Source organism: Peromyscus maniculatus, chromosome 16 (assembly GCF_049852395.1).
Source record: "Peromyscus maniculatus bairdii isolate BWxNUB_F1_BW_parent chromosome 16, HU_Pman_BW_mat_3.1, whole genome shotgun sequence".
In the NCBI taxonomy this organism is placed as follows: domain Eukaryota; kingdom Metazoa; phylum Chordata; class Mammalia; order Rodentia; family Cricetidae; genus Peromyscus; species Peromyscus maniculatus.
Window position 1 is genome coordinate 16,814,981 of NC_134867.1, and position 13,206 is coordinate 16,828,186.

The window sequence follows — 13,206 nt, forward strand, 5'->3', positions numbered from 1 at the left end:
ATATAATTGCATCATTTATCTCTTACTTTTCCTCTCTTCAAATCCTCTCATATATAAATTCATAATGTCTTCTTTCATTAATTCTTGTTATATCCTGCTCCGTCTGTATAATATTACTTGTATTGGGTAACCAGTTGGTGTGCACTTCCCTGGGGAAGCCTGTTTCTCCCACTCTCAGCACTCCTTAGTTCCCTGTAGTTCTTTGTCTAGGGTTGAGGTCTCATGGTTTTGCCATCAACCACTTTGGCACATCTATTGCTCTTGTCCTTGTCCTGCCTATGTTTAGGCAGTCATGTTGGTAAGACTTCATGAGTGTAGATTCTGACATTACTAGGAGATACAGTCTCTCAGCAAAGTCCGTGATTCTTTTGTGAAGTCACACACCATTAAGATACAATGGCCCAGAGTAGGTACTCCCATCCTAAATAGCAAAGTGATATTTACTCTAAAGGGCCTGTACAGCCTCATCTCTACCCACATGCGTTGCCTAGTAGGTTGATCCTGATATTTGCCTGAGACTTTCCTTGGTAGATGTCCCACTGCTGTCTTCTTCAGGGAAAGTGTTTTCAACAGTTTCACATGTCATTCTCTCAATCGCTATGTGCACGCTGTGATTATACAACAAATTGCACGGACTTCCAAGCTGACACCACAATCTTCCATTCTGTACATCTGTGAAACCAATATCACATGGGCTTTGCTGAAGTCTGGCATGAGCTTGACGTGGCCTTTTGAACCATGGCTGAAGTAGCATCTAAGACTCTAGATTGCTGAACACAGTGAAGTGAATACTGGAGGGACAACTTCCTGGGTGGCTTAAGAGAACAAGGACACCCTAGGCTGTCTTCTAAAGGCACAGTCTTTCAAATAGGATTACTTGTCTATACCTCAGAGCCTGTGAGGGATGAGTCACACTGATTCCCAAGATGCCATTAAAAAATCTTTTATGTTGTCCCAGGGAAAAATACTTGGCTTCCTCAAAACAGCTTAATAACTACACATTCCCTTTGCCTGCAACTTCAAATACATTTATCTTTCTTCTTCTTTTTCTTCTTCTCCTTTTCTTCTTCCTCCTCCTTATCCCCCTCCTTCTTCTTAGTTAAACTATAAAATTTCAAATATCTCCATACTGTGTTTTGCTCATAATTCCCATTGAAATATGGCTAAAAGTAGCCATAGCCTTGCTCCCACCTGCATGATACACAGTACTCAAATTTCTTCTGAGAAATTAATTAGTCCATCTGGTTGAAATGCAGCTTCTTAGGACATAAGCAAAATGTAGACATAGTCTTAACTGCATTGGCCTTTAGTACAGTTCCTACTAGAGTCACTGATTTCCTTGGAATGCTCCTTAGCAGTTGTTACTGGGTATATTCTGATTAGTGTGGTGTTCTGAGATTCCATGAGAACAGCCCCTCTAACTCTGCTTACAGCACTCCAGGCTTCCCTTGTCTACTTCTTCAAATGTTTCCAAAGTCCTTCTGTAATCCACTTTCAAAGGCATCTGAACTACATCATCAGACATACTCATAGCAACCTTCCCATTCCTCGTGCTGATTGTCTGTATGGGTTAGCTTCCAGTTCCTGACAAAACACCTGAGAAATTAACTTAAGGAGAAATTCATTTGGGCCCATTGGTCTGTGGTAGGGGAGACAGAAAGACAGAAGGCAGCTCTTCTCACTGAAGGAAGAGGAGGAGGGAGAGAGAAGGGCCAGAGAGTGACAATCCTATTGTACTCTTCAAGGGCACACGTGCCTGGTCACCTACTTCTGTCCACTATGCCCCACCTCCTAAAGTTTCTACTGCTTCTTGGCAGCACTTTGATCTGGGAACTAAGCCTTACCCATATGAATCTTTCTGGAATATTCTAGTATAGCAGGAGCTGAGTCATCATGGACTGAAACCCCTGGAAACATAAATTAAACAAGACTTTGTCCTTTAAGTGGCTTGTCTCAAGTACTTTGGCACAGTGATGGAAGCTGGCTCACACACTATACCCTGAGAATGTCGACAGTCTTCTTGGTTTGTCTGTAGCTTTCTCTTAGGGTCAAATGTATGTCCTGGTGTTATGAGATACTTAAGTAGCAGTAACTGTACCCTTAACTCCTCAACATTTTTGTTAACAGGCCAAGGAAAGCCTCATGACCTAGTATTTAAAGAGACACAAGACATTTAAATAATCCTTGACTGGCCAAAGAGATGGCTTAGTGAGTAAAGATGCTTGTTGCTGAGTCTGAAGACCTAAGTTCAATCCAAAGAGCCACTTGTTAGGAGAACACCAAAGCCTGCAAGTTATCCTTTGATTTCTACACACACACACACACACACACACACACACACACACACACACACAGGTGCATGTGCAATCCTTCATACAAAATAAATAACATGTGTAGATGTAACCAACTGTCTTATTAAATAATAAACACAGAACCAATGCAAAGAAGAAAGCCAAGAGATCAGAGCTAAGAACCTTACCCATCTGCTGCAGCCAGCCTCTTCAGCCTAGAGACCTACTTCCTGTGTTTTTGTCTTTATAGAGACTTTCTGTTCTGCCTTCTCATTGGTTGTAAGCCCAACCACATGACTGCCTCATCATTGCCTGTCTGTACAGACCTCCAGGTCTTCTATGGTTGGTATTGAGATTAAAGGCGTGTGTTTCCAATGCTGGCTGTATCCTTGAACACATAGATCTACCTAGCTCTGCCTACCAAGTGCTGGGATTAAAGGCGTGCACCACCACCGCCCAGCTTTTGCTATGGCTCTAATAGCTCTGACCCCCCCCCCCGGCAACTTTATTTATTAACATACAAATCACATTTTAGTACAAATAAAATAACACTATAAACATGTTTTAAAACTTCCAATAATCTTTGCCATCTTTATTAACAGTCAAATGTAAAACAAAAGTCAGTGTTTTGCTGATGACCAAGGACTCAGGTCCTTGCATGAACTTCTCTGGGTTTGTCAGCACTACTAGCTGCTGGTAAAGTTAGAATAACTCTTGGTGTCTTTTGTCCTCTGGGCTTCACAGATGAATTCCTGGCCATCTTGCTGTGAACCGTACAGCTCCCTTGGCAGTTCAGCTTCATGGAAGGCTGAGTACACAGGTGTCCAAGTCAGTTGCTTTGGATGTGCTCCTGATGGCCATGGCTTCCACTGTTTGACACAATGAACTTCTTAATGGCCTTGTCCTGGGGATCCACTGGGAGCAGCTGTCATGTTGCATATGACCATGGCCACTGTTAGTCCTCCCACACTTCCTCTCCCTCCTCTTCTCCCCCTCCTCCTTTTGTCTGTTATCTGGAAAGCAAGGTTCGGAGAAAGATGCATTTCCTTCTCCATAAGCTATAAACCCCAAATTCATTATCCTCCTGCACGGGCTTCTCCTGCACCACTGTCTCTGACTCAGTCACACTTTTTCTCTGCACACATCATGGAGCTAATGTAGAACGAGGGTTATGGAAAAGCTAGCACATGCAGTCTGATACACTGATATATCGACACACGCCTACGCTGAGGCTTTCTGTAGAAGGTTTGGTCGTGGTCATGTGCTCAGAATGTTTCTGTTCTTGGACTATACAGGGAGTGCCTGAGGATGTGATCCCAGATCTAAACGGAAGGCAGGTTCCCCATTTCCTTTTGATCACTGTCATTGCTGGCTGTGCTTTGGTATCTCTCTAGCTGAGCCTCTTAAGTTCTCAGGGAACTTGGAAATTGCACATAATATCTGATTTATACCCAGCTCTTCCTCTGTGCTCGGGAAAGGATCCAAGAGAGCAGGCAGATATGAAATAATAGAAGGCTTCACAGTGTTACCAACTTAGTTGCTAAGTCTTCCTCCAGGAAGCTATGTGCTGGGGTCTCACTGAGAAACACGGATTAGCTTTCAGGAGCTGAGTGTGAGCATGGAGTGATAACTCCGCTCCATTGAAGCAGGCGGGGCTACTGAGGTCTGCACCACCTCACCTGTCCTGTTTCATGGTACCTCCTCCCTCATAAGGTACAGTTGAGGAACTCCAGTTGAGCTCCAGCTGCATCGTCTTCCTCCTGGCTCACAATCCCCTTCCCCATCATTAATGTATCTATCTCCCAGGGTGTAGTGGGTAGCCATTCCTGCTTTGATCTGGAAGTTCCAACCCACATTGAGACTCTGGCAACTGTCATGCCTATGAGGCAGGGCCAGGGGAGGCGCCTGGAGACCCGAGATCTGGATGGGCCAGCACGCTCTCTGTTCTGGGACCCTGAACAGTGGAGGTGGACCTAGCAGAGCTCCAGAGAACACCGCTGGATTGCAATACACCTTCCCCAGACCCCATGACCTACCTATCCCTTAATTTGTAAGTTACCCACTAAATAAATCTTCCTTTTAACTACGTGGAGTGGCCTTAATAATTTCACCAATACCAGGTAATGCTATTTGTCTGCATGCTTATGCCATTTTACTTATTATGATGTAAACTCTCCTAGAACAATAATCACTTTGGGGTTCTTTTGTTTTACTGAAGGGTGTACACGGCTCAGCTTTGTTGATACAAATGTAACATAAATCCCTGTTATACACAGACTCACACAAATATAACCACTGTTCTGTGGGTAACTGTAAAACAAATCATTATATTTTTTGAGAGGAGTGGAAGAAAATTAGCATGAACTTCTTTTATTTCAATGCTCTTAGTTATTTTGAGTTGATTGACATTTGGTTTGAAGCATAAATGAGGAAGGGCTAACAGGTTTGTCACAACACGTGGGGCAAATATAATCTTAGTCATAAAATATAGTTATGACTATTCTGACTGGTATTCTGACCTTGTAGATACACTTTACATGTGTGAGAGTATGTGTGTATAAAAGGAAAGTATACAAAACTAATGTAGACAAGGAAGAAACCGGAACACAGGGCAGCGAAACAATACCACTTCATCAGGGGCGGCAGCTCCAGAGCAAAGCTTTCCCAGTATCCACTTTCTGAGGAAGCAGATGTGCTCACCCCTCTTTTCCCCTTTCCTTCCAAACTGCACATCTGAAGAGCATTGTCAACAGAACCACCACGGTAAGGCAGCGACTCATGCACCCGACTGTGAGTTCTCTTCCCAAGGTGCCGTTTCCCCACTTGTGACTTTGGGAAGAGTAACGTGAAATGTCAAACACAGTTGCGAACATTTTCTCAGTTATATGCAAGTAATATAACTTAAGGGGAGGAGAAAAGTCCAAGAGCTTTCACCTTTGTGTATTTTCTTCTGTAGTACACTTGGGGCTAGAAAACATAATTCCAGAGCATTCACCAGGAGAATTTAGAGCACCAAATTAAAAGCTCTGTGTCTGTCTCTCTCTGCCTCTGTCTGTCTGTATCTATCTCTTTGTGTGTGTGTATCTTTGGGAATAAAATACTAGGAAAAGATGAAAGTGCAGAAGCAGGAGAAAAGTCATTACATATAAATACTTCTAAAAATGACATTTATCCAAGATATAAAATATTGAAAATAGAATTTGTGTTTTCTACTGAAGTTAAAATGAATAATCTAGGTCTATATAAACAAGGAATGATTATGTGAAAAATAGTATTGAAAAAAGTTCACTCACAAAAATAATAATTACCAATACTTTGTGTGGATATATGTAAGCATGTCATGACTTCTTTTTTAAATGCCTGGAATTACACTCACCCACTCATTCTCCCCCACAGGCAGACAGTGGTTTCTATGTCGAGGTTTGTCAGGAAGAGCAGTAGGTGGAAAATGAGCTTCAGTTTACTATTTTACTTCATTTAATGGAGAAAATGAAAAGTAAATTTGACCAGCAATTTACACGGTTCCACGGGTGGTGTTTGATCTATTATTTCCTATTTAAGTACACACACACACACACACACACACGCACGCACACACACACACACACACACACACACACACACACACACACACACACACACTTTTCCAACTTGACAAAGAAAACCCCCCACAAATATTAGTTTTTAACATTACTCACATATAGCTGGGTGGTGGTGGTGCATGCCTTTAATCCCAGCACTTGGGAGGCAGAGGCAAGTGGATCTCTGAGTTCGAGGCCAACCTGGGCTACAGAGTGAGTTCCAGGAAAGGCACAAAGTTACACAGAGAAACCCCGTCTTGAAAAATCAAAAAAGAAAAATCATTACTCACATATTAATAAAATTAAAATCGACAAGTCTGGAGGTTTAAGAAGTATATCTTGAAAAGGAGTAATTGAGCTTATTGGGTGTTTTGATGATAACATGGGTCAGGTGAATCTCCGAGTTTGAGGCCATTCACATTTCTTACTATTTGTCACTCTGCCTGTTTGTTACACTGGTGTTTTGATTGTGTATTAGTAATTATTTTTGGTTTTATTACTTCGGTGATCAATGCCACCTGTTAACTCAGAAGGGTTTTCTTTGATTTTTTTCTTTTACTCATAAGAAAATTGTGTTTTCATATTTTCTTTTACTCGCCATTATGGAATTTGAAGTAAATTTAGACAAAACCTAGAGTTCCCTTTAAATGTTTATTTGGGAAAGAGGGGGCATTTTCTAAATCTGCTTCCACTAGTTAGGCCGTGGTTCTTTTCTAATAGTGCTTTGTTTTGAATTTACAAATAGGAACTATGTAGAAGACATTGCAAGTTGATAGTTCAGCATTTATTTATTTATGCCTCATCTCCAGGCAGCTAACAAGCAGGACTCTCTCACAGGACAGAAGTGTGGTTATCCAAAAAGTTCATTTTCCTAACTTTAGTCTGTAGTCGCTGTCAGACATGTGACCTAGTTTTGAGCAACAAAACCACGTGGAAGCCAGGGAGTTACGGTTGTAGAAAGCAGTTTGAAGGGGAAAATCTTAAGGGGCAAAATTCCTTTCCTTCCTCTCTTCTTTTCAGAATGGGATCTGTGGTGGTAATCTAATTGTATTGAAATATTATTTTGATTTGTACTGAAATATTAATTTGATTGTATGTTAATAAATAAAGTTGTCTGGGGGTCAGAGCTATTAGAGCCATAGCAAGAGTGTGGCGGTGGTGGCACACGCCTTTAATCCCATAGATATCTGTGTGTTCAGTGTCAGAGCTATTAGAGCCATAGCAAGAGTGTGGCGGTGGTGGCACACGCCTTTAATCCCATAAGATCTCTGTGTGTTCAGGGATATAGTCAGCATTGGAGACATATGCCTTTAAGACCTAGGGGGCTGTACATTCAGACAGTGACGAGGCAGTCATGTGTTTGGGTTTACAACCAATGAGAAGACAGAACAACATACTATAAAAAAACGAACCGACAGGAAGTAGGTCTCTTTTTTTTCGCGAAGCTGGGACAGCAGGAGGAAGGGTGAGATTTTAGCTCTGAGCTCTGACCTCTCGGTTTTCTCTTTTACATTGTTTCTGTGTTTCTTATTTAATAAGACGGTTGGTTACATCTACATCTGGCGCCCAACGTGACAAGAATCCATTAAAAACTGCTTGGCTTGGCGGCAGGTCCGCTTTCCCGCAAGGGCGGCAGGCGGCCCGCGGCGGCGGCGGTGGCGGCACACGGCGGCCGGCGGCGATCGGCTTCTTAGTCCGAGCTGCTGGCGTCCTAGTCCGGGTAGCAACTTCTAGCCCGGGCCTAGGTCTGTGAGCAGCTTGCCTAAAGCCGGTGCTACAAACAACTCAGACCTGCCCTGCCGAACAGGGCCCTGCCTGTAAAGCCAACGCACGTGGTCAGAGCTTAAGGAAGCCAGACCCAAGCCTTGACTCGGCACAAGAGGGAACACGTGGCTGCATTTAAGCTTTAGCCGGCTACGCTTTCTTGTGCGTTCTCTCTTTCCTCTCTCTCTCTCTCTCTCTCTCTCTCTCTCTCTCTCTCTCTCTCTGGATTTACACCTGGGACACTAGGTGGCTGCTTTGAAAATCCCCTCGGATTTCTACTGTTCTACGCAGATTTGGTAAGTCATAATATATCAGATATTTTAAAGGAAACTATCTAAAAGAGAATTTTTTTCCACATTAAAAAACAAATGGGTTTTATGTGTACATTGGAAGAAAATTGGTTTTTGTTCGAAATTTTAGGCAGTCTGGCAATGGAACAACTATATAATATTAGTATTGGTGGAATTATGCACCTCATCACTATAATAATCCACATTTTAATATTTAAAAAGATAGTCAATTTAAGTGCCAGGATAACAGCGTTAGAAGAACTTGTTAAACCTGTAAAAATTCAGACAGAAGAAATTAACAGTGAAGTTGTTTCAAGTCGGGATCATAAGGTTGCAGAAAGAAAGCCTGTTTTCACACAGTCACCCTTAATTTATCCTGTAACAGTACAGCAGATGCCTGATCAAATGGCTACACAAAATACTTGGGCTCCAATTGAAATGTTGGATTTAAAAAGGTTTAAGGAGGCAATAGTATCTTATGGCATGCATTCCCCATATGTAAAGCAAATGTTAAACACTTGGTCAACATATAATAGGATAGTACCACAGGACTGGCGGGACCTCGCACAAGGTGTTCTGGAACCCAGCCAGAGACTTCAATTTCTGACTTGGTTTAAGGAGGAGGCTAAAAACATAGAAAAACAATGGAGGGATAAAGGAGTACAAGTTTGCCAGGATCAGCTTATGGGCGAAGGCCAATATGCTTCAGCACAAGCACAATGTTTATATGATGTCCAAACCCTAATTTTATGTCGAACGGCAGCCTTGAATGCATGGGACAAAGTTGAGGAACCAGGAAAAAAATCTGAGTCATTTACAAAGGTGAAGCAAGGCCCAAAAGAGTCTTTTACAGATTTTTTACAAAGACTGGCTTCAGCAGTAAAGAGAATGGTCTCGGATTCAGAAGCTGGTAAGGGAATAATTGAATCTTTGGCCTTTGAGAATGCGAATGCAGCATGCAAAAGAATAATCAGGCCATTAAGGGCAAGATCTGCACCTATGGAAGATTGGATTAGAGAAACAATTAATGTTGAAGCTGATGAGCATGATGATACATGGGTAGGAGAAGTAATTTCAAAAGGTTTGAGGAGTGTTAGATGTTTTGGATGTGGAAAGCAAGGACATTTGAAAAGGGACTGTAGACAGGTCATTCCCAGAAACAATGTTTCTTCAAGGAACAATGGCAACAGAATGCCCCTTCCTTCTGGAGTATGCAGAAGGTGTGGTAAGGGAAAACACTGGACCAACGAATGTAGATCAACAAAGGACAGACAGGGTAATCCTTTGCCTCAGTCTTCGGGAAACTCCCAGAGGGGCCTCGCGCAGGCCCCCAGTGCAAATCCAGTTCAAACCTTTCCTGCAGCCATAGAGGAAATGCCTGCTCTGGAGAGCGATTAAATAACCAAAATCCTATTGGAATAAATCATGCTGGTCAGGATGATGAAACAGAGAGAATAGAAAATTCAGGAGAAAACATAAAGAAAATTTTTTGGCAAACTTCTATTAATGAACAAAGACCAAAATTAACAATAAAAATAAATGGTGTTTTGTTGTCTGGTCTGGTAGACACAGGTGCGGACGTTACCATAATAGCACCAGAATTTTGGCATCCAACTTGGCCTCTTCAGGAGGTAAACGTTCAACTGTTAGGAATTGGGACATTATCTCAGGTGAAACAGAGTGCAAGATGGCTCGAATGTATAGGTCCAGAAGGACAGAGAGGAAAATTAAAACCATATGTGGCTAACATAACTATGAACCTGTGGGGTCGAGACTTGTTGCAACAATGGAATACTCAGATTAACATCCCTCCAATCTCAGAAACAAATCATAAACTAGCACATGTTACTGAGAGAAATATTAGAAGATATTGTTCTAATGAGTGGTCACCAGCCATCCATATTATACAAGAACAGGGCACAATAACTGATGATCTTCCAAAGACACCAACAGCTCTACCTTTAAAATGGTTAACAGACAAGCCTGTATGGGTCCAGCAATGGCCTTTAACAACAGAGAAACTCCAGGCTTTAGAAGAGCTGGTAGAAGAACAGTTAAATGCTCAGCATATTGAAGAATCAACCAGCCCTTGGAATTCTCCTGTATTTGTTATTAAAAAGAAATCTGGTAAATGGAGAATGGTAACAGACCTTAGAGCAATTAACAAAGTAATTCAGCCAATGGGCTCTCTACAATCTGGGATGCCTTTGCCTACTCTGTTACCAAAAGGATGGCCTCTCATAGTTATTGATTTAAAAGACTGTTTCTTTTCAATACCCTTACAAGAAAAAGACAGAGAAAGATTTGCTTTTACAGTGCCTACTTATAATAATTCTCAACCGGTTAAAAGATTTCAATGGAGGGTCCTCCCACAGGGAATGTTGAATAGCCCAACTCTGTGCCAATATTTTGTACAGCAACCATTGGAAGTGATATGTAAAAAATTTCCCAAATCTATAATTTATCATTATATGGATGATATTTTACTAGCTGACTCAAATGCAGATACTTTAGAAATAATATTTGAAGAAGTAAAGAAAATTTTGCCTTGCTGGGGATTACAAATTGCTCCTGAAAAGATACAAAGAGGAGATTCTATTAATTATTTAGGATATAAAATAGAGCTACAAAAAATTAGACCCCAAAAGGTGCAAATTCGGAGAGATAGACTACAGACTCTTAATGACTTTCAAAGATTATTTGGAGATATTTCTCATCTACGAACTATTGTTGGGGTAAAAAATGATGAACTGACTAATTTGTTTAAAACCTTAGAAGGTGACAAGGACTTAAATAGTCCAAGAGAATTATCACCTGAAGCTGAGAAAGAATTGGCCTTGGTAGAAAAGAAAGTGCATGAAGGACACGTGGATCGTATTGATCCAAAGCTGGATTGCATTTTGGTTATTTTACCTTCTAGGCGTTCTCCTACTGGAATATTAATGCAGAGGGAAGATATTATATTGGCATGGATATTTTTACCAAATAAACCAAATAAAAAATTAAAAACTTATGTGGAAAAAATCTCTGACTTGATTTACAAAGGAAAATTGAGACTTCGTCAATTAGCAGGCATAGACCCAGCAGAAATTGTCGTACCATTAACTAAGGAGGACATTGAAAAATTATGGACAGAAAGTGAACCTTGGCAAAGAGCTTGCAGTAATTTTTTGGGAGAAATTAACAGCAAATATCCCAAAAGCAATAGAATTGATCTTATAAAGAGAGCTGATTGGATCTTGCCTCGAATTGTACGGCAAAAACCCATATCTGGAGTTCGTACATTTTATACAGATGCCAACAAAGAAGGAAAGGCAGCTTACAAATCAGAAAATTTAAGTAAAGTGGTTCAAAGTCCGTATAATTCAGTGCAAAAATCAGAATTGTATGCTATTCTGTTGGTATTAATGGATTTTTCAGAACCTCTCAACATAGTAACTGACTCTCAGTATGCTGAAAGAGTGGTGTTACATATTGAGACTGCAGAATTTATCACTGATGCTTCAGAATTAACTTCACTATTTATTCAATTACAAGATACAATCAGGAAAAGGAATCATCCTTTATATATAACTCACATTCGATCCCATACTGGTCTGCCAGGCCCTCTAGCACAAGGCAATGATGAGATTGATAAATTATTGATAGGAAATGTGCTGGAGGCCTCAGAATTTCATAAAAAACATCACGTCAATAGTAAAGGTTTAAAAAAGGATTTTTCCATAACCTGGCAACAAGCCAAAGAAATAGTAAAGAAATGTCCTACTTGTTCCTTCTACAATGAGACGCCATTACCAGCAGGATGTAACCCAAAGGGTACTCAGAGAAATGAAATCTGGCAGATGGATGTGTTTCACTTTGCAGAATTTGGAAAATTGAAATATATACACCACACTATCGATACTTATTCAGGATTTCAATGGGCAACTGCTTTGAGTTCTGAAAAAGCTGATTCTGTAATCACTCATTTGCTAGAAGTTATGGCCATCATGGGTATACCTGCACAAATCAAAACTGACAATGCTCCATCATATGTCTCTGTTAAAATGAAACAGTTTTTTGCTTATTACAATATAAAGCATATTACAGGCATACCACATAATCCTACAGGTCAAGCAGTTATAGAAAGATCAAACAGAACTCTAAAGGATATGCTAAATAAACAGAAATGGGTAACAAAAACCCCCAGAAATAGACTGCATAATGCTCTTCTAACTTTGAATTTTCTGAATGCCAATGAGAAAGGAACAACAGCTGCAGAGAGACATTGGATAATAGAAAAAACTACAGAATTAAATCAGCCTATATACTTTAAGGATGTGCTGACCTCAGAATGGAAACCAGGGTATGTATTACATTGGGGACGTGGTTTTGCTTTCGTTTCTACAGGAGAAGATAAGCTGTGGGTACCATCAAAATTGATAAAGGTTCGATTTGAACAAGAGAGACCTCTTAATTAGAGGAGGTGATAGTTCATCAACCAGCATGAACATCCAATTTAAACTAACTTGTATCAATAAAACATGCCTTTTCATTTAATCAGATAATAACTTGCCAAAAAGGAACATCCACAAAATTAGTCTTGGGGAAAGGTTTTTGTTTTTGTCTTTTAGGAGAATGAAGGTTAAGGAATCTGAAGAACACTGGACAAATGAGACAACTGAAGAAAAGTGACAAATCATCTATCCCAAGAAACAGAGTGAAACGGTGTATGGGTATATATTATCTAAAAAATTTTTATGTCTTCCTAAATGTTTGTTTCTGCTTTTCTCTAAAGATTTAACACTCTTGGTTTTCTAATAGTCCCAGTTCAATTAAAATTTAAAGCTGACTTTGGAGTTGGAGAATGGCTCTCTCCTTCTTTAAAATCAAGCATGTTGTTAAAAGGAAAATGCAAACTCCCTGTATCATGCCAGAATAAGAGCCATCTTCTGCTATGGTACAGGACAAAAGCAAAATTAATTAAGGGACTATTCTATTACTAATCTCAACTCTTTGATTCTATTCTGATTCTTTAAACTTTTCTCAAAGTATAAATTTTATATCAAAATTTACAAGATTAATATATATATATACATTTTAAACTTTGTTAAGATATGAATGGTCACATAGAGTACTAACTAATTCTAGAAAAAAGGCTAGCTGCATATATATGTTTTTGTGTTCGAGTCTCTTATCAGTTTTCTGCAGGAAATCATGGCCAGGCCTAATATCAACTGAAGTCTCCAGAAAGAAGATGGGGCCCCACAACAACAACAATTCCACGTGGACAATAATAAT